Below are 27105 nucleotides of genomic sequence, written 5' to 3' on the forward strand. Positions count from 1 at the left end.
GTCCACAGAAAGCTCTTGAATCCAGCAGAGGCTTCCTTAAAATGAAAGGGTGAAGGCAACACTTGTTGATTCCCTTTTCCTTTCACAACCTCTTGGGTCCTCTTAAAATTTGCTCCAGAGGGTTGGAGGAGTCTTTGGAACAGTGTGTTCCATGGGGTTGCAGCAGGAAGAGAGAATTTGGAAAAAACAAAAACAAAAAAGCAAACCCACCCATTTGCAGAAGCCTCCAGTGGAGGAGCACAATTGAATACAACCAAGTAAATTTTGTTTATACAGTATGTGTGTGTGTTAAGTGTTAATTTCATAGCACACCCCCTACTTTCTCTGTTATACCGGAGAGCCATCAACCTATTCACTGACTGCTCTCACTTCCCTTTGAAAAAGGTAAGAATGAAAATAAAGCAGTGCCAGTTAGTTAAGAGGCATTGTTCGATGGCAAAACATGCATGTATCTATGCCCTGTTGCCTACATCTATTATTGCATTACCCTGTGATAGCAATATGCTTTCATTTGACTGCACAAGCCAAGCCGCCTAATACGCTTGCTATTAAATGGTTCCTTACATCTCTCAGCACAATCCATCACTGTGTAAACCCCAGATGTAGTCAAACAAAATCTTAAGTGAGCACATCTGAAAGCAACGAACTGTGCAAAACGACAGATACAATGCAAATCCAACCCACTTTCCTTCTCCGGGCACCAAATTGGTTCTTGATTTGATGGCTTAAAAAACAAACACAAAAACACCCAGCAGATCATGGGAGGGTTTTCTGGAGTCCCAGTGAAGAATATATCCTGCTTTGCTCTGCAATTTGAATAGATGTCATTTACAAACAACGACAAACCAAAGTTTTAGTTGCCTTTTTCTCCTGCTGTGAAATCAGGTGTGCTTCCTGTTGTTGCAGCAGCTCACCATCACACGGGTTGAATTATTCATAAATGTAATCTAAACAATAGGAGGAGGAGAGACGTGGCAGGGAAAATACACCCTCTTTTGAAGGCCCTTGTAATTGTTTCAAGTGCCAATGGGATTCCAATTATGTTTTCTCAATACTGTTTTAGCATATCAAACTGGAAGAGGAGGGGAATGGGGAAAGAAAAAGGGGGGGGGGGAATCAGATGCAAAGCCAGCAATCCACATAAAGATTTTTCTTTGTATTATCTTTAAATTACATTCCCTCTTTCTTTCTTTTTTTTTATCACCACCCTGTAACCATTTCTATTGCCTTTTAAACAGAGGATTAGGTGCACAATAGCACCGGCACTTTGGAATAATGAGTATTTTGTTGTCGAAGAGAGATGCTATCATGTTTACCACTCTGCAAACGAAGGCGCAGAGAAGCAGAAGGAAGCCGGTGTATCAAGCCCCTGATTGTTTCGGCTCTGAACAATCCATGAAGTATCTTAAGGAGGCTATAGAAAGGAATCGAGAGCATGACTTTACACTCGTCTAAGTGGGTTTTGCTTGGCTGAAAGTTCACAGTGGGCAGATTTAGATCAGGGGTGGATGGGGAACCTGTTTTGGCCCAAGAGCTGCCTCTGAGCAATCTTCTGGGGGCACAAGTCAGTTATTGGTGTGGAAATAAAAAATAGTGGGTGGAGAAGCAAGGTACAGTCAGCTAATTTCTACACCTCCCCCCATTCCTCTATTTAGACAAGAAAGAGGCATTATCAGAAGACAAGGACAAGAAATTTGGGGGTGTGAAGTAGGGCAAGCGGGATGGGTGGCCTCTGACTTGCCTGCCTGCCTGCAGGAGACAGAGCAATGTGTGAGAGCATAGTAACCAATGTACTGTGCAAAGGTAACACTTCCAGGAACTGCTCTGCACATTTTGCCTCTGGCTCCACCCACCCCTGGCAAGTGGCCCCCAGAAGGGAATGTGGCCGTCAGTCTGAAAAAGGTTCCCCACTCCATACATTTTGAATTCATTTTTATACCAAATGCATACACTGCCACCGATAGCCAAATTCACAGTGATTTGGAATTATTAATGTATTCAGACTCGGGGTTTAATGATGTTTTTTTTTAAAAAAAAAGCTATTCATGTTTCTCGTTAGTAATGCAGCCCAATCACTCTTTGCAGGGGGAGAAATGGTAACGCAATATTGGAAAAGATCAAATGCTCATACAAAATGAATTAATTCTGTGCTGTATAAATTGCGGCGCATTAATAAAAATGCCAGTAACGTCTCCAACTCTTACATGCAGACAGAAAAATATCTTAAGTAGGAAAAGATTTTCATTTTGACCGACCTGTTTAACTTTTTAATGAGCTGAGTGGTGCTAAACAGTCAGCAATTGCAACAATCATAATTATAATATAAATAAAGGCTGTTGTCTAGAGCATAAGGATGTGGTTTTCCCCATTGGTCTGTAAAAAACAGCAGGGTTTTAATTCCAGATCTTCTTACTGCTTATCTTTATTATTATTATTTTTACAGCACTTTCCAACTGTAAAGTATTTGGAAGTCCTTATAGTATTCAGACTTGCCAAATGTTATCAAGCGTGGATCATTTTATACAATCTGATAGTGATCCACTCTCTCTTTCTCTCTGCTGTAGCTCAGGGTAGAGCTCTGCCATGATGCAGAAGGTTCCAGGTTTGATCCTCAGCATCTCTGGGTGTTGTGAGCCTGGAGTCAGATTACTCACAAGGGCAAGGATTCTGAAGGAGCAGGGGAAGGCCAGACAGGGCTAGCCACAGAAGGACTTCCACCACGTGAGCCGCTGCTGAGTACACAGGGCCCAGTCTCAGCTTAACGCTTGCTGAAACAACATCAGAGCTCTGCTCTCCTATAGAGAAGCCTGAGCCCATTTTGCCTGGTCTTGCTTGCCTGAGATACGTGTTCACAACACCAGGCAGAGCTGGGAAGGATTCCTGCCTGAAACCCTGGAGACCTGTGGCCAGTCAGTGCAGACATACTGAACTAGATGGAACAATGTGTGTTGGGGGGATGGCATTCCCCACAGACATCTGCTATTTCATCCATCCTATGTGATCAGTTGGCAAAACAACAATGGCTGCCGGCAGCAGGGAGGCTGAGCAATGCAATCTTAACCACATCTATGCAGAAGCCCTATTGAATTCAGGTAAGTAGGTTTAGGGCTGCAGCCATAGTTAGTCAAAAGGAGAGACCCATTTATTCCAGTTACAAATCCTACCCCTGTTGCTGTTAACACAGAGGAGCACACATTGCCTGAAAGATGGGTGGAGAGAACCTGTGACCATGTTGGACTACAGCTCCCATCCAATCATCCTTGATCATGCTGGCAGGGGCTGATGGGAGCTGAAGTCCCATCTGGAGGATCACAGGTTTACCTGCCCTGGTTTCCTGCAAAGCACCTTCTTTTCTGCTTGCAAGAACATCTGGAAGTGACACCTCCTTGTCTAAAGTAAGGTGTTTAGTGCTATTTGTGGTAGCTGGGTGAACATTGCCTCTGTGTCACGAGGGCCCCACTGTCAAATGCTTAAGCATCCAAAGGTTTTCCATGTTTATTTGTTGAGACGTTGCTCTGTCACCCTTTCTCCGTTGCATCGCTTGGCCCACATTGCCTCTTCGCTTCGTCATCTACATGTTTAAGCCATAAGAATCCATTACCAGAAGCAATAAACTGTGAAATTGTATTTGGAGCATAAAGAGGCCACCCGTATGCAATCCTTTACGATGAGAAAACTTTCACTGAACTCAGTAGGAGCTTTGCCAGCATCAAGGCTAGAGGCCAGAGCTTTTCATTTCCAACCGGAAATCCCTTCAAGCTCTCTTCTGAGGGATCTTCTTTTCCCCACTGGTATTTTCTCCTCTATACATACAAATTGGATTACCAATCTGCTTTGCAACCTCTCTCATGTTAAAGCTCTCGCAGAATGGGAGCCTTGAATGGAAGCAGTTCTTGCCAAGATCCCCTCTCAAATAATATTCATTTTGGTGAGTCAGAGGTGGTGGTGGGGGAGGCGTTCACACATTACATTCAGCGAGTGTACAAACTGAACAGTTGTTCATGTGAAATGGCTCTCACACAGACACAGTAGATGAAAGGCTTAGAGAGGCAGCTCCCATTCAACTCCCCTGGCCCCTGCTGGTTCAGATACGGCCATTTTCGTAAGAGTAGCCTCAGTGCAGTAGGCAGAAGGAAAGCGTATAGGGCAAGGCAGAAGACAGGTCTCACATTCACAGAATCTACTTGTTGTTTACAGATGGGGAAATGAGAGCCATTGGCCCCCACCATCAGCCATACAGCTTCTGTGGCAATAGCCTCGATTCAGCATTGCTAGCCTTAACAATTGTCCAAATAAAATGGACAAGGGGAAGTCGGAAAGCAAGGTAAAGGGAAATGTCTGTGCGTCTTATGGAGCGAATGCGTGGTCCCTGGAGCCGAATTTCCCAGGGGCGAAAAGCAGATCATCCTTTTTTCTTTTTTTGAAAGCAAAAAACTGCTCGAGCTAAGGAAAAGACACTAAGGCAAACAAGAGGGAAGGGAGTGTTGAAAGGAAGCAGCTGATCGGCAAGCGATCGGGGAGGGAGATAAGGGACGCTAGAGATAAAGGAGGCTGCCTAGGAGGGAGGAGGTAAAAGCCCATGGATCCTCAGCCTTTTTGCATTGGGTCACCCCAAATTCACCATCAGATCACATAGCATGTCCATGGCTACAGCCTGCACACACACACACAAAATCACACATCCACTGTTGCGTGGGGCTGCAATGGCACAAAAATGTGGTTACAAAGCACGGATCCACATGGATTCTCAGGATTTTTGCAGTGGGCTACCGCAAACTCACCATCAAATCACATGTCTGTGGCCACAACATGAACCACAAAAATCATACATCCACTGTTTCGTTCAGAATATTATTTTTTCTTGTTTTCCTCCTCTAAAAACTAGGTGTGTCTTATGGTCAGGTGCGTCTTATGGAGCGAAAAATACAGATGTCTTCTGAATACCAGTTGCTGATAATCCTTAGTGGGGAGAGTGCTGCTGTGCTCAGGCCCAGCTTGGGGGCTTCTCAGGTATTTTTTGCACATATGAGGAACCCATGGCCCTCCATATATTATTGCACTCCAAGATCCAGCAGCAGCAGCAGCCCACATAACCAATGTTCAGGGATAATGGGAGTTGGAGTCCAGCACATCTGGAGGACAGCTGGTTCCTCCATTTCTGGTATTCATATAATCATAGAAACTTAGAGTTGGAAGGGACAACAGGCGTCATCTAGTCCAACCCCCTGCAATGCAGGAATCTCAGCTAAAGCATCCATGACAGGCGGCCATCCAGCCTCTGCTTAAAAACCTCCGAGGAAGGAGAGTCTGCAACATCCCAAGGGAGACTGTTCCACTGTTGAACAGCTCATAATGTTTAACTGAAAAACAAATAAATTAAATGCAGATTTTATAGTTTTGAGCTGCCGCCCGAATTTATTTAATTTATGGAAAGGTGTGGTATTAATTAATAAATAAAACAATCCAGATAATTCACTTAATCCAAATGGGATAGCACTAGACCAGAGACAATCTCAGGTCAAGAGGGCCCCAGCTGATGAAAGGCGCTTTACCTAACAGAAACTGTTATGTACTGAAGTTCTCACCCTGGGCCAGCAGGGGAATACTGTAGATAGTTTTCACTCAGGTCCACATATGCAAATAAGGGATTGAAAGTGATGTTCAGTGATTGGATAGTTACAGAAAATGGTTCAAAGTGTTCTAGTGGAGCTCTATATAAGCAGGCTGGCTGAACCCTTCAGTTCAGTTCTGTTCTGGCCTGGGAATAAACAAGAGCTGTTTGAAGAATCGCTGTGTCGTCTGATATGTTCACCCACTACTTAACAGAAACCACGTGAGCCTCCGAAGATAAGAGTTGCATTCAGTGCTAGTCCTATTCAAGAAATATTTATTAAAGTTTTACAAAAGCATGAATACAAAAATACATGAAAGAAAAAATAAAAATAAAAAATACAACATACAAAAGACAAAAGACAAAAAAAAATAAGAAAAATTTAAAAACAAATCCGTTTTTCATAACTTTAAACTCCTTTGCTTGTTTCTTTGACCTCCTCACACCTCCCCTTTTTGTATTCCCATTTACATAATCAAGTCAGCAAATCCTTACCCTCTTTCATTTATCTTAACTCTATATCTTAACATTTTTTAACTCTATATTTTCATCCATTATCAATTCATTTTTGCATATTCTTATTAACTTTGTTGCTAATGCCACTTATTTTCAATCCAACATCATTTTAACATTCATTGATTTTACAGTATTTCTGCAGATAGTCTTTAAATTTCTTCCAATCTTCTTCCACCAACTCTTCTCCCAGGTCTCGGATTCTGCCAGTCATTTCCGCCAATTCCATATAATCCGTCACCTTCATCTGCCACTCTTCCAGGGTGGGTAAATCTTGTGTCTTCCAATACTTTGCAATAAGTATTCTTGCTGCTGTTGTTGCATACCAGTGCTAGTCCTATTCAGAGCAGACCCACTGAAGTTCATGAACAGGATGGATCTGAATGGAATGGAATTGGATACAACTCTAAGACTGGCTCTAATAGCACCCTCTCTTTGTGAACATGATTCTTTAATGGAAGGGCAACATAACCCAGAGTGGGCAGAACACCACCTCCTAAGGCAGATAGACTACCCACCAACAGTTATGTCGATCTTGTCTGGAATGAGCTTCAGTTTATTGATTTTTTTTTAACAGTTCATTCCTGATTCCACACAATGGTTCGGTACCCCCCACAGCTTCAGCTAAATTAAAAGCAGAGACTGGTTAAGTTCAGGATCAATAAAGAGAACAGTACCTGCCACTTTCAGTATCTATGCCCATAACTCATTCCTGAGCAAGTGGCATAGCCTGACAACACATGGTGCAAGATGTCTGGCAACTTCTGCTGCCTTTGGATTGATTTACTCAATCCATCCCTCCAGCCACGAAGAAAGATTGCCACTCCGCTTCCAGTGAGTGCATGCCAAATATGTAACATAGTCATTGGAAAAAGTATGCGCGCATGCACACGCAAAATTAATCACACCTTTACAGAATTTGATTTACACCTTCACTGCTTTGATTGATAGGTCTGGACATTGAGAGCTACAGACAATCCAGATGTTAATAGGAATGGTATGTATGCACTAGGAATCTGAATTTAGAAGAGATGGCATGGTTAGGCATGGTAACATTGTCATCAGCCTAGTATGTGATTTAGGGTTGTGCACAGCAACCTTGGCCTGATCCTGGGACTGAATCTTGGGTTTCTGTTTAATTAAAGTGTTTTTTTTTTAAAAATAAAATATATATATATTAGGGTTTGCTTTCTCCGACTCCTTTGGCAATGGCAAAATACGCATCGCTCAGTCTAAAGCAAAAATTGACAAATAAATACTCCTGGGGCAAATGTAGAGTTTCAGCTGAGTTTAGTTCTTTAATAATATATCATTTCATTGAGAAACTGTACATTTTTTAATCTGTGCAATTTAAATGGTTGGCAGAAGAAACTGGATACTCTCTCCCAATAGATTAGCATGTGCCTCACTGAGACATCCAGGAATGCTTCTCCCTTGTCTATTCCTACCTTGCTCTTTTATTTTCAGATATCAGCCACCTCAGATCTACAATTAGCAGGTGAGGCCTTGGTGGTGGTATTGCCACTAAACGGCCACAGAAGGTCCTTTTTGGTGGCAGCTCCCTATTTGCAGAAAGCCCTCTCTGGTGATGTGTGTCCACCTCCCTCATTAATGACTTTCAGGGGGAATTTGAAAACATTCCTGTTTACCTAGGCATTTGATGGCTGAAAGACAAGATTCTTTGCAACACTGAGGTCACTGAATAAGAGAATATTTTAAACATTTTTTAAAAAAGAATGCTTTTAAATTGTCTTATTATTGATGTGTTTGCAATCATGGACTCCTCCAGGAGGAAGGATGGGATATAAATTGAATAATTAAGTTATTATTATTAGCAGTAGTAGTATTCTTTTACTAAAAGGAAAACAAAAAGGTACCAGCATATTAAAACAAACAAACCCCAAACCTGTAATAACATCTTGATGTTTAGAAGTGACAAATTAAAAGATAAGAAAGCAGCAGATAACTCAAAGAAGCCACTTATTCTTCAAGACCAAATAACGTCAACTTAGCAGGGTGTAAACTAAGGCCCTTGCAAGATGGAAGAAGGCCAGAGAGGTCTGCAAAGGGCTCCTCACTCCAGAGCTACATGAACAAATAGTCTGGCCGGGAATAAAGCAACTTCCTCTTCATGTTCTTAGCACCAAAGGTGAAGGTGAAGAACCTGGAGAGCTGAGGGCGAGCAGTCATGAAGTATTCATCTGAGAAGGTGAAATTGATGGGCCTGGTTCACAGACCCAAATAATGAGGACAGAGAGGGAGGCATTAAATTTGAGAGCCTAATTCGCCAGCTTGAAAGTGCTGTCTCCCTTCAGCACTGAATCCAGGTCTTTGAATGCTCTGTCTGAAGAGTTCCAGCAATAAAATACAAAAGACCCATTGTAAATATGCCTCCTGTGTCAATGCGGTGAAAGGAAAAACTCCTTGAGGAAAATAGTGTTTTGGTCTCCCTCGTAAACATGTCATGTAAGTCGCCGAGATCATCCAGATATACACGCTTCCAAAGTGCAGGCCTCCCTGATTAGGGCCACTTCCATGCCGGTGGAGCTGGGCTTCTCGAATGGACTTGCATGGAGAGCTAAATTGGCCAGATAACCACAATCAACTTTCCTTCTGTGGCTCAAAGAAACAAAACAAAGCAGGAGAGAATTGTGGTCTGCCAGGCCTTTCTGCCAGGCCCTCAAAACTCTCTCCAAAAAGCACTGGTCCTGAGTGGTTTTGCCTGGCTAGAATGTATCCTTGAAGTCTGATAATGCCTTTTTATTGTATGCATAGTGTATGGATATTATTTAGTGGGTTTACATACTGCCTTCCTGACAAGGCACCCAGGGCAGTTTACAATGTAAACACTAAAACAACTGCACTATATAAAATGAAGACTGGCAGAGTCCTCTCATGCCAACCGGGAACTGATGGTATGTGTGATGGACTGGCCTCTCTTGCTTTTGCCTTCCTTCAAGACACACAGGTCTTCTGCAGCTCCAGGGGAAGGTAGGGGAGGAGCTGCCCTATACAAAGGTAAAATGTACATACGCTGCTCCACCCACTCTTCCCTCTGGCCTCATCTCCACTGGCATGCAGCCCTGAGAAGGGAATGTGGCCTTTGTGCTGAGAAAGTTTCCCTGCTCTAGAAGGAGGCCAGGCAGTGGTGCTTGCAATTGCTTGTGCCTCTGTTCACTCACTTGCTCAGCCCTGGTGGTGAAAAACATAGGTAAAGGTAAAGAGACCCCTGAACTTTAGGTCCAGTTGTGGCCGACTCTGGGGTTGCAGCGCTCATCTTGCTTTACTGGCTGAGGGAGCCGCCGTACAGATTCCGGGTCATGTGGCCAGCATGACGAAGCCGCTTCTGGCGAACCAGAGCAGCACACGGAAACGCTGTTTACCTTCCTGCAGGAGTGGTACCTATTTATCTACTTGCACTTTGACGTGCTTTCGAACTGCTAGGTTGGCAGGAGCAGGGACCAAGCAATGGGAGCTCACCCCGTCGCGGGGATTCGAACCGCCAACCTTCTGATCGGCAAGCCCTAGGCCCTGTGGTTTAACCCACAGCGCCACCCGCATCCCTTTTTGAACTGATAGGTGACCATAAAAAGTGGCAGCTTCACTTGGTAATGGGCATTTTCTCCCTTACAAAAACTACAAATTCTGGGAACTCTGTGGGCAAAATGGTGACCATTTGGAATAGCACTGCCACCCAGAAGCACCAACTTGAGCAGAAGATTGAGGGAGGAGGGGGTGGATGACGCACAGATGATGTGTGTGTAACACAGGGGTGCCAGGAGGAGCCAGGGGGCAGAAGCATGGCTTCATTGGCTGGTGGCTCCTCGTCTCTGATGCTTGGCCTCCTCCTCCTTTTCCTTTTGCTGCTACCGGTCTGGGGTTGCTTCCTCCCCTTTCCTTCTACAGCAGCACCAGCAGGAGGAGCTGCGAGCCTCTGAAGCCATGCCACACTGGGCTCCACATTCGGCCTCCTCCATCCCCTGATTGTTCCCAACATTAGCATCCCCTGCCCCCCAAATATTTTATTGGGGGGCAAAAGGACATGAGTCCCTTAGAGTTGGTGCCTATGCTGCCACCAGTGTACAAAGTTAGTCCCTCACATCCCTAAATAGCCTGAGTGGTAAGCATAGCTAAGAGTGGGACTTCCAGCTGGAATCCCATTTGGCCTTTTCCATATCTGTCTTGGAACAAATGAAAATGCAACTGAATGAAAGGTTTCAGGCAGGAGACATTCTACATCCATCACAATAATGCGATTTGAATGCGTTTTAAACATGCAACATCGGATGGTGCCAGAGAGCGAGAATTGTTTAAAACAGGCTTTCCCATTGAATTTTTTTCTTTCGGTAAAGACGATCTAATATCTGACTCATTTAAGGTGTTGTATTCCTGTGTTTCGATCCACTCATTGCCTATCCAACTTGAAGATGCCAGGGATTGAACCAGAGGCCTTCTGCATGCAAAGTAAATGCCCTGCCACTGAGCTGCCGCCTCTCCCCATAGCAACTGATGGTTTGTTTTTAGAGTTATAATCACATCTAGGGTCAGTTGCACCTGAGATCTCTACTGGGTTCTGGTTAGATAGATAGATAATTTGCTCTAAGATTCAGGATGAGGTAAAACAAAGAAAACAGCATCCAAGTCAACCTTGTGTCCACGGAAGGCTTTGAAGTCCATCTCACTGGAGGCCCTCCTGCTAAGCGGTAATTTATATTTAAGAGATGCATGGTGTACACAGTTAGGCAAACACCTAATGGAAGACTCCGTCAAGTCATAAAATATCCGAGCGTTTTAAAAAACCCAAACTTGTCACTATTTTAATTAATCAGCATGTTAATGTCTAATGACTGCCTTGTTAATTTAATAAACCTGTTTAGGCTACTAATTGGTGTGTAATGGAGAAGTGGCAGCAGTTTTATGAGAAGGCATAAAAAGGCACCAACTGATGTATTGAAGGATTTTTAGCTCTTGCAGTTCTGAGGGAGCTGAGCTCATCTTGTCATTCACCACCTGTGCAGTTAAAAACATTACTTGACAATAAAAGCGGAAGAATGCCCCCCTCCCATTTGCCTTCCAACCTCCATGGCTTTATGCTGGCAAATGCCAATATGTTAAAAATGATCAAAAATAAACCTTCCCCTGCCCAAAAAAATGGCAAGAGGGAGACAATCCAGCCATCTCCATTGGTTGTAGTGGCTGGTGCCCATTGGACTGGTAGGGCAGAAAGCAGGGGGACCAACTGTAGGTGGAGCCAGAGTCAGTGATGGGCAGAACTGACTTGTTCTAGTTTTGTCCACATTGTGCTCCCTGCTGAATTCTACAAAGGCAGCACTGAGACTAAGGAGGACACAAGTGACGTGCAGTGTCATCATCTGGACCAGATATAAGCACCACCCCTTCTGTCTGAGACTCATCTTGTTCACAGATTCTGGAATAAACCATGTTGATCTTGTCCCTTGACAGCAGGAAGTTGAAACCTGAGAAGCTCAGTGTCTCTGTGTTGTGGGAAGCCAGCAGAGAGATCACCAGCTCTGTGTGTTGGGAGAAAAAGCATCCAGCATAATGGAATCTCTCTCTGGGATCAGAGAGAGAAGTTCATGGACAGTATTAAAGGACTTAAAGGGCTGAACTGCATTGTCTGCTACTCTGAATTTTGTTCTTAGTAATGTTGATATGTAACTAGTTTAAAGACTGTTCTGCAGTAAAAAGCTCCAAAACTCATTATTGGGGTGGGAAGTTCATTTATTTCTACACAAGGTCCAGATCAGGGATTTCCACTCAACCACTCTAGCATCCCCTGCTTGCTGGGACAGGCTTCAAGAGCCAGTTATCATGCAGGCACGTATTGACGAAGACAACAGTTCTGTCATGTTTGTACCAGCTCTGACCTTCACAGAAGTTGCGCTTGAAATATGTGGTCTTCGGTGGATTGCATTTCCTTCTTCCTCTTCCATCTGTCTCCATTTTGCAGGCTTCTGCCCAACTTTTCTGTCTTGTTATAGCTGTTAAATTCCCAACTGTGATCAATATCATCTACAGAAGCCCTGATTGTCATCTTTTAATATCACCAGTCATACTTGACAGCTCCATGAATACACAACTTACCTAAAAGAAGATATTATATAAGTTTGGGCTTTTAATCAACTCATTTTACTGTATTTCCTACTGTCTGCAGATATGAATGGCATGGCTATGAATGACATACACAATCAAAGACCTATTGAAGCATCGTCCCTGATGAGAGATGGCTGTGCCTTATTTAACCACTCGGCACCTAAAGCTGCTTCTGTTCACTGCACGGATGGTGTGTGATCGCTGTAAAAACATCTTGCAGCCAGCATAAAATATCTTTATTTGTAAAATGAATGAATCAAGTTTCAAGTCATATGGACCCTGCAGCTTTTCATTTAGACCCCTCAAAAAAATATAGAAAAATCATTTTGCCTTATACCTGAGTGTCCTTGCCTTACTAGAATCTGTTCTTGAACTCTGATAACGCCTCTTGCATTTCTGGATGTAGGATAGAGAGCAGTGTGTGTAGAAACTAGCCTGCTGTACAAAGGTGAAATCTGCTGGTCTGTTCATTTTTGCATCTGGTTACACTAGGAGTGGGGATTATTGGTTTGTCCCCCCCCCCCCCATTATTCTTATGTGTTTTCTGGTGTGTGTTTTTATATTGTCATTTTGTGATGTGAACTACGGATGAAGGGCAGTATACGGATTTAATAAATAAATAAATATGTGGCCCTCAGGCTGAAAATGGCTTGCCATTGCCCAGAGGTGCCAAGTTGTATTGAACATTCGGGGGGCGCATCACACGGATGCGACGTCACATGCGCACAAGGGAAGCTGCTCATGAAGGAGGAGCAGCTGGCACAATGCAAGATCAGTTTCTCTTGTTTAATAGCATACCTTTCAAGTGTTCCATTTCCCCCAGGACATTCCCGGAATTGCAGAAGCCACCCTGGCTTCTGATTTGATCCCAGAATATCCCATTTCCCCGCTCCAGTGCCACCGCCGGGCTCAGGGATAGGACAATTTATTGTCATTGTCCTATACAGAACAACAAAATTGAAAAAATCTACATCAGACATTCAAAAACCAACAAGCCTGCTATCCCAGCTATCCCAGCCTGGTTAACCCCCTAAAAACTCTGATACCCCATAATTAAATACAATATACTCCCACAGAGACTACCTTACACTGCGCTTAAAACCAAAATTGCATTTGGATAGAAACTGTTTCTCAGGCGGCTGGTTCTAGTCTTTATAACCCTGTACCTTCTTCCAGAAGGCAGAAGCTGAGAGAGATCATTTCCGGGGTGCGTACTATCCTGCACTATCTCTGTAGCTTTCTTATGGCACCTGGAAGCATAGATTTGATCCAAGGTGGGAAGAGTACACCCAATTATTCTCTCCGCAGTCTTTACAACCCTGGACAACATTGTTTTTCCGCTGACTGTGCAGCTCCCAAACCACACACAGAGACCATATGTTAATACACTCTCAGCAGTACAAAGGTTACTAGTGCTGTGTGGTGCTGGGGAGGTGAGGTGAGCCTAGGCTCTTGTAACCTTCTCAGGCCCATCCCTGCTTGAAGCGGAACCCTTATGCACATGGAAGGCAGCTCCCTGTCAGAGCAGGGGTGGCGGACGTGTGCAACACTCTTGCTGGCTTCTCTCTGCCGTTGCCAAAGTCATCAACATCACGGCAGCATGAGGAGTGGTGCAGGCAAAGGGAGCAAGCAAGGTGAGAAGGGAGCGAGGAGCTGCCAGGTAGAGGCTGTGGCAGGGGAGGTGGCCAGCTGACTCACACAGCAGCATGGCATCATAAAGACACATGTCCCAATTTTCATCTCGGGATCATTAGAGGGTATGTAATAGCTGTCATGGTCCAGTTCATGGGCGATCGAAGCCCCTGCTGGGGACGTCGAGACCGGGGGCAAGATGGTGGGGTGGGAGCAGGAACAGGAGTCCAGAAGCCAGGAGACAGAAAGCCAAGAGTCTGAGGGTCAGGAAGCAAGGAGTCACAAAGTCAGGGGTCCGAGGATCAAGAAGCAAGGAGTCAAACGCAGCAAGGCAGGGAACGTGTTGCTGTGGCAAAGAGCTGAAGAGAAAATGCTGACCTTATATCCCTTCCCGGCTCTTGCCACCAGGTGCTGTGAGTTACCAATCGGCATCACCTGTGTGGCTGCGCCTTGCCTCTTCAGAACAAACTTAGGAAGGCCCCAGTCCTTCAGAGTCCTATTGGTCACAGGGCCTGGATCCTGCACGCACAGCTGACAATAGCTGTTATGTGGGAATATCTACTCCAGTGCAGTGCTGCCTCATACCTCACAGGGTTGCTGACTATGCCAATGGGGTGGGGTATCAGCTAGGAAGGGGAGCCACAACACTGGACCTATCTTCTCCTGGGAAGACACAGCCACCAGCCACATAGGTCTTTTTTTGCATTTTTTTTCGCCCTGCTTGCCTCTTTCCTGCCTGATTCCTTGTCCCCTGATTGCTCTCAATCCATTCCAACTTGAAGCAGTCTGTGGCTGTGTGTGTTTGACCCATCCGACGCCCAAACGTGTCCAATTTGGCTCAGGCTGCTGCCAAATTCAGTGCACAGCCCTCGTAATTAGCCACTGTTTTGTGCCATCTAGCACAAGCTATTTCAAGAAGGCAGACTATTGCTGTGAGACTTGAAAATTAGATGATGATGAAGTTTGCTGTCACAAACAAAATTGGCGATGAGCTTAGTTTGCAGCGGGAATGGAGAACTTGTGGCCATTCAGATGTTGCTGGATGACAAGTCCCATCAGCTCCAGCCAGCATGGTCAGGAATGATGGAAGAAATGATGGTAGACCAGCAACACCTGGAGGGCCACAGGTCACCCATCCATGATTTTATGCTCTCTTGGATGTTGGGCACTGCGATGAAGTTCATGAAAATGAAAGTGAGGAAGATACAATATGAGGCATGACTCAAAAGCTGGTGATCTGTCCAAAGCTTTGAAAATGAGGATATTATTCACTGGCAGAAAATGTCTTGTTCATTGCAAAGCTAGTTAAAACCCAGATCGTCATACTCCACTGACTCAAATCTAGGAGCTTCCTTTCATTTCCCCATCCTTACGGCTTGCTTCTTAATTGATTTCCAAGGCAAGGAGATCAACGGCATGGCAAGTAAAATCATTGTTAACATTGATCCCCTTATGATAATAAGGCCTTTTGCCACAGTCCCCACTCCAACCATAGCTCTATAAAGGGTTGGGGTTTTTTTAATGATCATTTACAGATGAAGGAGAAGACATAAAGTTCTTAATTTGCTGCCTCCTAACACAATCCAGTCTTAAAATGCATCAAATGAACCTAAGCTAGTAAAATATACAGAACTCTGTGCTGTATTCACCAAGGAAACATCTAATGACATTCTCATTGTTATTACATCAAGAGAGTGCCTTTTTATGAAGGCTGTGTTTAACAAACGTTCTCACTTCTGTAGAATATTCTGTAGAATAGAAATATTGCTACCTGCGTTGGCCTTATCGAATTTGCAGGCTGCATTATGTTCCTCTTTTCAGATGTCAAAGCCTTCAGATGAGGGATCAGAATTGTTGTTGAGGGTTCACTGAGCAAATTGTTGAACCAGGACTTTGGCATGGGGCACCACTGCTCTCTGTAATGATATTTATGAAAGGACTGAGAGTCTAAGGATGCAGTTTAATAAATATCAGAAATTCAGAGTACTGTATTTGTTCTGTAGGTTCTGGAGCAGGCTGTCCCCAACCAAAAAAAAAGAAGATACTGTACAGTGTTTTGCACTGCATAACATTCTTTATCACATGGGGATTTATTACTTTTTATTCACTTGCACCCAATCTTTATGCAGTATAAATGGTGCAGGAGAAGTGAAGAAGGCAGAGAATAAAAGGGGGGGGGGGATAGCTCTCTAAGGCAGGGGTGGGCATGACTTCAAGATTGGATAAATCTGTGTATTTTATTTTGCTTTCTTATTTTTCCAGCCATAAGTTCAGTTCTTCATGGTTCCACATCAGTTTGGAACATTTTATTGCAGCACATCCTCATGAAAAACCAGCATTTCATTGTGAATTTCTGCCAATATACACAGTGTTGTATGCAATTTTGCATTTATACCATTCTCACCCCAAAGCAGGTCCCTCTATTGTGCATGTTTGGATGTTACTTTCACAAATACGTGCATTTTTATTTCCACATCACCCTGATATATACAAATTACTTGGCTGGCAAATTGCATTGCAGAATCTGGAGAGATGCTAGCCTGTGTTTCAGAAAGGGTGAATTAGGTAAGTTCACCTTGAAGGCTAACCAGATTGAATTTTTCATGGATGGGTGAGGTCTTATTCAAAGCCAACCTGGCATTCAACAGCAGCAGCCACAGACCAGAGGACTGGCTGATAGGACAATCACCATTCCCCAGGCTGGAGAGAGGGCTGGCACAGTCACTAACTGTGTGTGCTGTGTGCCCCTTACCAGGCCTGCTGTACCCTCCACACCAAACACCCCCTTGCCCAGAATCCCCTGCTCTTCCTAGATTCTCTCTCCTCACATAATTTCTCCATTTCTCTAAACAGATTTTACAGAAGCTGGAACTGTGATGCTTAGTCTCTTGTGTTGCTGACTACTAGAATACCGTTACTGTGTTGTGCCATCACTAATCAGGCCAGGTGAGGCAACAACCTCAGGCAGCAGGATCCACAGGGGAAGCAGATTCTGATGTAGATCTTTCTTCCCCGCCCCATTGTTTCTGGAGGGGAGGGGGAGGGCACCATTTTGCAGTTCACCCCAGGTGCCAAAATGTCTGGGCCTGGGCCTGGCCATTACATTCTACCTCCAATGATTTACAGCCCAAGCCTAGGCACATCTACTCAGAAGTAAGTTATTTTGATGCCTGTGGAGCTTGCTCCCAAGTAGTGGAGGCTGCCCCATTGGGGAAAGTGGGACACTGCCCCAATAACCTCAGTCTGCTCTCAGCCAAACTCCAGCTGTCTGCTTTCTTCATTACAAACAGTCCATGAAGATGCCCTGGCTGTTGGGTTCCTCATCCTTAGTCTCAGGGCTGCCTTTGTAGAAATCAGCAGGGGAGAGGATGGAAATAAAACTAGCATTTGTTGCCTCTGCCTGCCATTGGCTCTGCCTCCACCTTTTGTAGGGCTCCATGCCTTCTGGCCTGCTTGTCCCAATGGGCATCAGTCACCATTGCACCCAAGTATGTGTGTGTATCAGATTTTGGCCTACATTGCTATTCATATTAGAGTGCAATCAACCTGCCTTTGTGACATGTTGCAAAAGCATCAAGCTTGAAATAAAGGAGGATTCTGTTTTGGAAAGATGATTTGACAGAAACCTTTGACTCTTTGGTGGGATGTCCTTTTCATTATCCTGTAAGATTGTGTGAAATAATTACTGGCATAGTCTCAAATAAGAATGAAAAGAAAGCGCTGCAAATCTAACAGATTTGTTAGCAAAGAATTGACCACCCTCCTGGTGTTTTCTATCCTGTCTACAGAGACTGAAAAGCTATTTGCCAGGCATGGTTGCTCAAATCATGCCAGTGTGGATCCCTCATCTGCTCAGGAAAACTACAGTATGGAACTAATAGAGGCTTTTTGTGATGAAAGCCAGAGTGGAGGAAATGGATTTTTTCCCCCATTCAGCTGGGTCACTTTTTACTCTGCCCAGTGCAAACATGCTAGTGTGATTTGAAGAAATGGGGAAATGATGTTTGACATATATATTTTTTAAAAAACAAAAAACCCCAACGTAATAGAAACAAACAGCTACACAACCCTGCCATTACTTTGCTTGAGCTTGTTTATTTCTCTGCTTTTGTGATGTTTTCGTATTGGATTATGGGTGAGAAATGTATGTATCTGATAAATTTCCTGACTAAATGAGCTCTGCCAATTTTTGAAACTTTTAATATAGTACTTTCTTTATGCTTTCCCCCTGGTTATGACTCTTGCTTTTACCAAACGAAATGGGGAAAGGGTTGTGCAACCCAGCTGTCTTTCAGAATTACATGCTGATCCTGTAATGTCTCTTGACAAAATCATTGCCTAGATTTCTATACAAGTCCCAAGCATTATGGGATAGGCATTGTGCCAGTTTAAAATGCTAATAACGGCACATTCAGTTTGCTGTTATTTTAAAAATGGCTTCTGCTGAGCAAATATTAAGCTTAAAGCCTTCATTTCTAGGTAAATTTAGAATGTATTGTAGGAGGGACTCATTTGAGGTATTGTTCCACGGGGGGGGGGGGGGGAAGGGAATGTAAATCTATCGTTTGCTATCTACCTAATAATTGTAGCTTAAGAGTCATACATGAGCGGAAGGAATTCCATGTGCGTTGGGGGAAGTGGGTAGGTGGTTGTTGATTCTACCTACTAACTGCAGATCCTTGCACCCTAAAATGCCACTCAGGAAAGCCTCTCAACTTTCATGGTGGGCTTCCTCGAGGGGGACATGGGGGGCATCTTTTGAGAAGGGGGAACTGATTCCCACCTTGAACAAATGGAAACACATACATGCTTTGGAACTTAGGCTGCGTTCAGCTGAATTCTTTGAACTCAGTATTATTGGACCTTGTCCTATCCTGTGTTGCATGTCGACAACTGAGTCAGGCTCCACACTGGTGCTTGAAATATATCAGCTTTGTTACATGGAGCTCTACAGAGCTTCTTGGTAAGATATCTAACACAGACCAGCTTCAGGGTACCTACCTGGAGAGAAAGGGCTGGGAGAGTCACGAGGTGGGGTTGTACTTAATGAGCTACTGTGCTATTCATTCATTGTGCCTCAATATGAGTTGCACCAGTAATTAACTTATAGGGACCAATGATAGTGGTGTGGTTAGGTCTCTCTTGGCTGTGCATTTAATGATCTTATGCTCCTCTTCCCCCAAAATGAAAATGGCCACTTACCCAGCTCCAGCTTGGCCTGTCATGGGCCTCCCTCCTCCTTCTTCTTCTTCTTCTTCTTCTTCTTCTTCTTCTTCTTCTTCTTCTTCTTCTTCTTCTTCTTCTTCTTCATCACAGCAGGCTATTGGGAGCTCCCCTGGCCAGCTGCTGTGAATGACGGAATAGCTTGAGAAAAGCAGATGATATTGTTCCTGCTCTGAAAAAACGTTCTGGACATACAATCTCTTGTGTTCCTGCTCCACTGCCTTCTTTATTAGAGGTGGGTGGGTTTGCTCCCCCCCAACCACAGTTTAATTCAAGTATTGCAAATTTCCCTATTATATGGCAGATTTACCCATCTACTCCCTGCCTATCCCAGAAAACAACACCATAGACTTCAAAAATTCTGATCTGTTCAAATTGAAGCATACCAATTGAGCATGTTGATGTGTGCACTTTAAAATGGATTTGTTCTGTGTACATATATGCTGCCTTAAGTGCTCTTGGTTTGCTGTGTCTCCCCCCCCTCCCCACCAAGCTACAATTCCATTCTTGCAGAACTGGACTGCCAAGCTCCTACTGAATGTCATGGGGAGAGGTCGTTTGGCAACAAAATGTGTGGGGAACCGGTCTAATCTCTATCGTCATATAATTGCACTGTGACAAATGGAAGCATTAGGGTTGATAAGGATTTAATAAAAATGCAAATCTACCAAGCCTGGCACTAGAAATGTGAAGGCACAAAAGGTCCCAAATGACGTTTAAGTAAAACAATGAATTTTTTTTTAGTGTCTGTCTTTTCCAAGATGATTTTAATCTGCATCTGAATAGATCATTGGCATGCAATTTAAATGCGATGAAAAATATGTGATTGAGCAATGTAGTTGTGTGTTTAAGCATTGGTGCAGTTGCAGGTATAGGTGCCACCTTTTTTTTTGCAATTTGTGTTAGACCGTCTTTGGCCTGAGGGGCCTGACTTTTACCTCCACGCACCCCTGCAGGCCAATGCTGACAGCTAGGTGGGGCCACCCATTTGTCAATTGTCTGAAATGACAATGATATACTGTCAAAGTTGCCCCACAAGGGTAGGGGGAGACAGAGCAGGTGCCCTGGTCAGTCCCATGTGGTATGTCCTGCATCTGATGGCTTAAACCAGCCTTTTCCCACCTGTGGTCCCCAGAGGTTGTTGAACTACAACTCCCATCACCCCTAGCTAGCAAGGCCAGAGCTCAGGGATGATGGGAGTTGTAGTCCAACAACATCTGGGGACCCACAGGTTGAGTACCGCTGGAAGGGCAGCCAAGATGGTAGCCTCCAGGTGTTGTTGGAATGCAACTCTCACCAGCACAGATAATGCTCAGTGATGAAGGAAATAGTGATGATGTAGTCCAACAACATCTGGAGGACACCATGTTGGCTAACCCTGGTTTAAATCATTTTTTTATCCTTTCCTGGAAATAATGAATAATTCCATCCACATTTGAACAGCAAGCCATTGTACTAGACAAGCTGCCAGGTATCTCGTTCAGATAGACCATATAAACCTGCCCACACTGCATATTTAAGACTATAATGAGAAGCCACGCCTGATTATTTCAGATGTACTAGCTAGCATGCTATGATGTCATAGAGGCAGTATGGGCTCTTCTTTCCTCCCCACAACTTTTTACGAGATATTCCTTGGATATGAGATGGACCACAGCTAGGAATGTCTATTTCCCAGCTTCTCATTTTTCTAATCTTTCTTAAGTTCATCACACTTCTGCATCAGTCTGTGATTTAAAGAAAAAAGTCCTTGTGAAAATTTGTTGGCATTTTAGCGCACATGTCTCCTAATACATACATTTTTACAAGCTTTTCATTTGTGCATGTTATTAGGGGTGTTCTCTTGTTGTGCTCTCCCTGGATATCTCTGCCTGGGTTGAGCTCCTCATGAGAAAGTCTCCCTAGGGAGAATGTAAAAGGCAACACAAGGGGCTTCCACTCACCCTGTTCTACGTAGCCCACCTCCTCTCCATGTGCAGCTTTCTATTTTTATTAATATATAGACTTTATGCGCATTTTCTCCCTAATGCTGTTGCACTCTTTTATTTTCATTTGCTTGGAGAAACCAAACAGAAAGAGCCACAGTGCTGTAGTGATTAGAGCATCCTTTCTCAGCCTTGGCTCCCCAAATATCATTTGACTACAGCTCCCATCATCCCTGACCATTTCTTCTGCTAACTAAGAATGGTGGGAGTTGTAGTCAAACTACAATCCTGGGGACCCAATATTCATAGCATCAATCTTGTAGAGCTGGAAGGGACCAGAAGCTTCATCTAGTCCAACCCCCTGCACCGCAGGAATCTTTTTTACCCAATATGGGGCTCAAACCTATGGCCCTGAGATTCAGAGTCTCATGCTCTGCTGAGAAAGTCTGGACTAGAGTGTTGGACTAGGACTTAGGAGAACAGGGTTCAAATCCTCACTCAACCATGAAGCTGACTGGATGACCTTGGTCCAGTCATTGGCTCTCAGTTTAACCTACCTCACAGGGCTGTTGTGGGAATTAGATGAGAAGTGGGGGAAGAACCGTTTATGCTGCCTTTTGCTCCTTGGAGAAAAGGATGGGCTAGAAATGCATTTAATAAATAAACACAGCATAAAATTTGGAGAAGTGCAAATTTTGAAACATAGCTGCATTTGGAGTCACATGTTGTTTTGGGCAGTGCAAATTACCAAGCCACATATATCCCCCATTCCTAACCGCAACCTGTCCCTGGTATATGCTTTTGCTGTTTGTTGCTATTTGTGTTTTGCTCCGTTAGGTTTTCCCCCACCCCTGCAAGACCTGGAACTCCTCTTTGTTTCTCAGTAACCGACTTTTGGATATGTCACCTTCGTAATTCAGCACCTGAATTCACTATTAGAAGAGCTGTTATATCACAAACTGCTGTTAGCTGTATTGCAACCATTTGTGTTTTGATAATATTGCAAAGCTCCCTGGGATCATACAAAGAAGGATAGGCTAAAAAGAAACATATCACCCTCTCCCTCTCACACAACACAACACAAGAACTTGAAGGCATACTATGAAGCCGAATGCTGGAAGATTTGGGACAGATAAAAAGGATGCGCTTCTTCATGTACTGCAGAGCTAAAATTAAGGAATCTGCTCCCCTGAGAGGCAGTGATGGCCACTAACTTGGATGACTTTAAAAGAGGATGAGACAAATTCATGGAGGATAAGGCTATTGTGACTGCTAGCCTTGATAGTTATGCACTATTATCAGAAACAGTATGGCTTTGAATATTAGTTATTGGGAATCACAAGGGGAGAGAGTGCTGTTGGTCTTCTGACCTGCTTGCAGGCTTCCCACAAACATCTGGTTGGCCACTTTGAGAAGAGGATGTCAGTCCTGATCCAGTGGATTCTTCTTATGATCTTACCATTGATATCACACAGGCGACATCTCTATTGTCTTTTCTAAATGTTTGGAAGACGTTCCTGTTTAATCAAGCCTTTTAAATGGAGGTGTGTTTTTTGTACCTGTTTTTTAAAAAATCCAGGTCTTTAATCTGTATTGTATTTGAAACAGTTTTGATATAGGAAATTGTTTTGATTTTTAATATCTCAATATGAAATTGTTTTATAGATGCGTTGTTGATGTTTCTACCCTTTAGCCACTTCATCAAGGTTCTTCCTAGGAAACTATGAATCAATGAAAATAATTTCTTTTTTAAAAAAAATACAAGTAAAATCTTAAATAAATGAAAGCCCCCCCTTCAGTTAACTAAACACAACAGCTGCCATTAGCACAGCCAGCTGTAAAAGTTGTGAGATGCAGGCAAAATTCATTAACTGTGTCAAGCTGTGTGTAAACTAATAATAGCTCACCTTTGATGTCGCTTACAGAGCGATGCAATGTAATTATACCTTCTCTATTACCTAATTTTAATTACATAGCATTTAGCCGTTTTCACTGCATTGTGAAGGGTGGCAGGAGTGGGGAGGGGGGAGAGTTGAAGCAAAAGTTCACCTGGTTAGGACCTAGGGAGAGCAGGATGGCAGGGAGTGGTGCTTAAAGCCCTGCATGCAGCTGTCCTGGGTTCACCCTCCAGGCTGCTAGTCCTACAAACAGCCCCTTTAACCATTCCTTCAACAGCTGTTTCATCTGTAGTAATTAGCTGGTGATTATTTTGAACTGGGTACTGGAAAAACTCCACTTGCTGATTTTTGCAGATTGCAAACACCCTTAAAGGCACAAATGCAGGGAAGGTTAGTGGCTGGGGGAGGTTCTGCCCAGGGGACAATCTTAAACTAAAAGAATATTGGGTAGTAGGATTTTGCTGTATTTAAATTATATGTCCAGACACAGCCCATTCTGTGTTTCTTGTCCCAGTGTCCCTAGGTGTAATTCAGCTTCCCCCAACCTGGTGCCCTTCAGATAATGTGAGACTCCTATCAGCCCCCAGACAGCATGACCAAAGGTCAGGGATGAGTGCAATGGCAACCCATCACTACCTGAAGCACCACATGTTGAGGAAGGCTGCTGGTAGCTCCAAACCAGCATTTAGGAGACACTAATCCACCTGCTATTCCTCCTTGCTCTCCTGGATAACAACCAGGGCTGGTGTCAGCTGGAATATGGTGTGCCTTCTGCCAGTCCTCACCTCTTTGCTTTCTGACTTACCTCTTGTCCAGGGTTGGCCCTGACTATCAACATCCTCTTCCTTAGTCCCAGTGTTGCCATTGTAGAACTGAGGAGGGTGGGAGCGAAACTAGGATTAGTTGACGCTGCCCACCATTGCCTCTGGCTCCATCTATGGTTGGCCTCTCTGTCTTCCACTGCGCCTGTCCCAATGAGCACCAGCCATCACCTTCTCAAATCTCTCTCTGCCCCTCAAGGTCTGGCTGTGGACCAGACAGATTTAAAGGCTGTCACATAGCCAGCCAAAGATTAGTCATTGCATGGTTCTACTGGACCTGTTTGCTTTTTTATGGGCAATGGCTTCAGTGCTGCAGCAAAGCTAGCGGGTCAGAGAAATGAAAACAGATTCTAATCCTTTCCGCAGAGCAAAGCTACACAGACACCCAGGATTTTTCTTTCTTTCTTTGTTCTTGCTATACAAATGGAATCCCTAGGAGGAAGGTACACCAGAGAAAACAGTAATTTACTGCTGAACTTTTACCAAGGTACTTTGTCTTTGTCTCTTCTAAATATTTACTGAGACTCATTTTTGGACCCAGGAACTGAAGTCACCCACCAGCTCTTTTAGTAGTAGTAGCAATAGTTGTTAGGGATGCTGGCCAACCATTCTTTTCTCTAATAGATAGCTGGTTAATAGCTCACAATAGTTCATTCATGGGAGCAAATGATGAGGAGATGATCTTTGGATAGCTGGGACCCCTCTGAGCATTTGAGTGAGAAACCCATCAGAGTTTGAAGGAGGTGATGCCACTCTAGGTGGGGAACCGATGAGTATGTGTGCCAGAGAGTAAGAGAATAGCAGCTGGCAGTGCTGAAGATGGGGATAAAGAGAGAAAGAATTTGGCTGAAGGTGAATGGCCTAAAGACATTCCCTATGGACTTGATGTGGAGTAGTAGATCGACTGCCTTGTATGAGTACTTCTTGTGATCTGCTGGCGTATTTGTAAATAAAGCAAATTTTACAAAGTCACCTTAAGTCTTCAGCACTCTTTCACATCCGAAGGAAAGCAAATCCTGTGGTGCTGTCTGTTGGGACCATTCACTCATGGATTTGTTTAATCTCAATTAAAGCCAATTAAAGCCATAAGTAATGCCATAAAGTAATTATGGGTTTTGTCAAGAAGTAGTGTGTCACCCTTTTCGTTTTTCCAAGTAATTCATCATTTATAATTCACCAGAACACCAAAGCACACTTTGTTGTTGTTGTTTAGTCGTTTAGTCGTCTCCAACTCTTCATGACCCCATGGACCAGAGCACGCCAGGCACTCCTGTCTTCCACTGCCTCCCGCAGTTTGGTCAGACTCATGTTGGTAGCTTCGAGAACACTGTCCAACCATCTCGTCCTCTGTCATCCCCTTCTCCTTGTGCCCTCAGTCTTTCCCAACATCAGGGTCTTTTCCAGGGAGTCTTCTCTTCTCATGAGGTGGCCAAAGTATTGGAGCCTCAGCTTCAGGATCTGTCCTTCCAGTGAGCACTCAGGGCTGATTTCCTTCAGAATGGAGAGGTTTGATCTTCTTGCAGTCCATGGGACTCTCAAGAGTCTCCTCCAGCACCATAATTCAAAGGCATCAATTCTTCGGCGATCAGCTTTCTTTACGGTCCAGCACACTTAGGAACCCAGAAAGCTGCCAGCATATTGCTCCATCTAGCTCAGTCCTGTCTACACTGACTGGCAGCAACTCCAGGGTTTCAGCCTCCTGCCTTTACCTACCTGGAGATGCCAGGGATTGAACTTGGGGCCTTCAGCATGTGAGTAAGGAAGTGCCATTCTTGAACAGAATTGTGGGAAAGGAGAGCGCCAACCAGTTTGCTGCTTGAAAGAGCCAGCTAGATGTCTGTAACCAGAGTACCCTAACCTGCTCTTTCAAATAGCAAGTCTGCGCATGAGACCATTTCAACCAGAATGCCCATCTAGACTTTGCAAGGAGTCTTCAAGGAGGAATAGGGATGACAAACTTTACAGGAATGCTTGCTTTATTGTGCTGGAATTGAGGACTGTCTTGGGAAAGTAGCTGCCGTGAATATACTCTTCGTGTCTTTTCTGACGGCCTTCGCTAGTTATCTTTAACACATTGGGGAAATGGTACTGTGTACAGCTGATGGGCATGATCTAACACACCATGCAATGAGAGGTTCTGTGAAGAGACATCCTCTATGCACACACACAGAGGCATTATTTTTGCCGAGACGGAGCATCCCCTGGCTCATTAGAGGAGACTGAAGCCTGGGATAGACCACACTGGATAATCACATTGTGTATTTATGTTGATGTTTCTTCTCTGTCTACAGCCCAGAAATACATTTCTCTTATTCTATAACCCCTTTCAATCATTTTGTATAGCCTTCCCAACATTGTTTAGAAATCTGTCTTGAGGGTGGCATTTCCCCCAGGACTCTAACCCCTGTCTTCTGCTTTTCATGAATATCCCTTTTACATTGATGGGCTTGCAGCCAGTACAACCCAACTTCTTCAATACAATCCACACTATTGTTTTTGAGGGGGTGGGGAAAGCAAAATTAGTAAAAATTTATAGATTTCTGTGGAAATCAAGGAAATGGAAAGAAAGCTAGATGCAATTTTTTTTTTATAAAACTCTTGACATTTTGGAAAAGGTTGCAAGGTGATATGACTAAATGGAAGATGATCTACATTTGCCTCCATTTCTCCCCTCATAAATTTTGCATCTTTTCCTCATTCAGTAAATGTTAGATAGCAGAGTCCCATTTCTGATGAGAGGAAGCTAAATAGCATTTAATTAAACTGAAGCTGGACGTCAACAAATGTTCTTGACCATGAGCAAGTATTTAAAGTGAAGAATGGTTCCACTCAAGTTTACTAAGAGAGACAGCTAGAAGCTGAAAGCAAATTCTGCTGAGGGGATGAATCTTGCCAAAGCACAGAATGATAGCTGCAACAGGTCTTCAAAAAGGGGAGACTATAATTTTAGGATGAGCACAATAGGAATCATGGGGGCAGGTGCAAAAAAGAGCATGCATAGCCAGGAAAAACTGGTGGTGGGAATGTCACCCACATCAAAGACCCTATGGCTTCATGGAGCATTAGTCTGGGTGGGCTTTTGCCATCCTCTATGGATTTGTGGGGATACAATGAAGATTTCTTCAATTGTTTATGGAAAAGAGGTGGTGGAAGAACACATTGGATCCCCAAGAAAGTCTAGGGTGGGGAAATGTTACCCTCCCAGCAGGAGCACTATTATCCCAAGGTCCTTGGTCAGGCGTGTGGATCTCCCCTCCCCAACAGAGATCCTCTTCTCATGAGAGAGAAAACTCTGCACTAGCTTGCATAGAGGAATAGGGGCTGGAATAAAGATCATGGATACCTAGGAGATACAGGTCGGGAAATGT

This window comes from Podarcis filfolensis (genome assembly GCF_964270895.1).
Source record: "Podarcis filfolensis genome assembly, chromosome: 15".
Lineage (NCBI taxonomy): Eukaryota > Metazoa > Chordata > Lepidosauria > Squamata > Lacertidae > Podarcis > Podarcis filfolensis.